Source organism: Rattus norvegicus, chromosome 18 (assembly GCF_036323735.1).
Source record: "Rattus norvegicus strain BN/NHsdMcwi chromosome 18, GRCr8, whole genome shotgun sequence".
In the NCBI taxonomy this organism is placed as follows: Eukaryota; Metazoa; Chordata; class Mammalia; order Rodentia; family Muridae; genus Rattus; species Rattus norvegicus.
In genome coordinates, this window is record NC_086036.1 from 44,965,978 (window position 1) to 44,967,482 (window position 1,505).

Below are 1,505 nucleotides of genomic sequence, written 5' to 3' on the forward strand. Positions count from 1 at the left end.
GAAGTAGCTAGGGAGTAACTCTGGGGTGTGGGCCAAGGACAAGTCATGGGATCCTTGGTCCTGGCATTTGGGTGCAGCTTGGGTTCAGCTGCAGGTCAAGTTTATTATTTTCTTTCTTTTTTTAATAAAAAAATTGTATTTACTTAGAAGCATTCAGAATGTCAACAAAACAGTTGCAACTTTTTGAAATTACAGAGTGGTATTCAGTTAACAGAACAACAGTTATCTTCGTATAAGCTGCGTCAGAGACAACTGAAGATGGAAAAAAAAGAAAACCAAAAGAAAAAAAAGAAACCAAAAACCAAACTACTGTCCCCATATATAACTAATTTGTGCTGTGCACCAACAAGAACCTGCTTTCATTACCTTGCCAATTTACCACCCCAGACTGTACCAGGCAAGGTTAGTGGCTATTGAGAATACCACTGGGACAGGGTTATCCAAAGACACATTTGGTAGTATGTTAACTATACAAAAAAATACACTGTACAGTTTAAAAACAAATCTTACACAGCCTTACATTTCAATTTTTTTCTTTAAAAGGAGTGAGTTGTGTACAGGGGGTTAAATGCTTTATAGACAAATTAAAAACTGTGCTAGAACCAACGTATTCATTATCTTCTTCTTCCTCCTCCTCTTCCTCTTCCTCTTCAGCCTCCTCATCATCTTCCTCTTCCTTCTTTTTCTTGCTCTTCTCAGCCTTGACCATCCCCCTTTTCGCTGCATCAGGTTTTCCTTTAGCTCTGTAGGCAGCAACATCCTTCTCATACTTCTCCTTCAGCTTGGCGGCCATCTTCCCATAGGGCTGCTTGTCGTCCGCGGCAGTGTTGTTCCACATCTCTCCTCGTTTCTTTGCAACATCACCAATGGATAAGCCAGGATGCTCGCCTTTGACTTTTGGGCGGTACTCAGAACAGAACAAGAAGGCCGAAGGAGGTCTCTTGGGGGCATGGGGTCCTTGAACTTTTTTTTGGTCTCCCCTTGTGGGGATGTAGGTTTTCATTTCTCTTTCATAATGAGCCTTGTCAGTCTTTGCCATATCTTCAAATCTCCGCTTTTCTTTAGCAGACATGGTCTTCCACCTTGTTGAGCACCTCTTGGAGGACTCTGAGAAGTTGAAAGAAGCATCTGGGTGCTTCTTCTTGTGCTCCTCCCGGCAGGTTTGCACAAAGAATGCATATGAGTACATTTTTGCCTCTCAACTTCTTAGGATCTCCTTTGCCCATGTTTAGTTGATTTTCCTCCACGAAGCACAGAGTCGCCCAGTGCCCGTTCGGCTCTCGCTTGCCCCGGTGCTGTCTCTCTGGAGCTCAATGTACTGACTATTATTTTCTTTTAAGATGGAGGCCAGTCCCAAAATGGAGTAGGTTTGGCCACTCATAGGCTGCTACTTTGTCTGATTAATGGTGTCCTTACATAAGACTTTCAGTTTCATGAGGTCACATTTATTAATTGTTGATTTTAGTGCCTCCATTATTGGTGTTCTGTTGAAAAAGTTGTCTCCT

At 42.5% G+C, this 1,505-nt stretch overlaps 1 pseudogene; it reads right to left on the reverse strand.

Annotated features, from left to right (window-relative positions):
* Positions 1 to 242: 242 nt before the first annotated feature.
* Hmgb1-ps22 (high-mobility group box 1, pseudogene 22) lies at positions 243 to 1,226 on the reverse strand (annotated as a pseudogene).
* Positions 1,227 to 1,505: the final 279 nt, after the last annotated feature.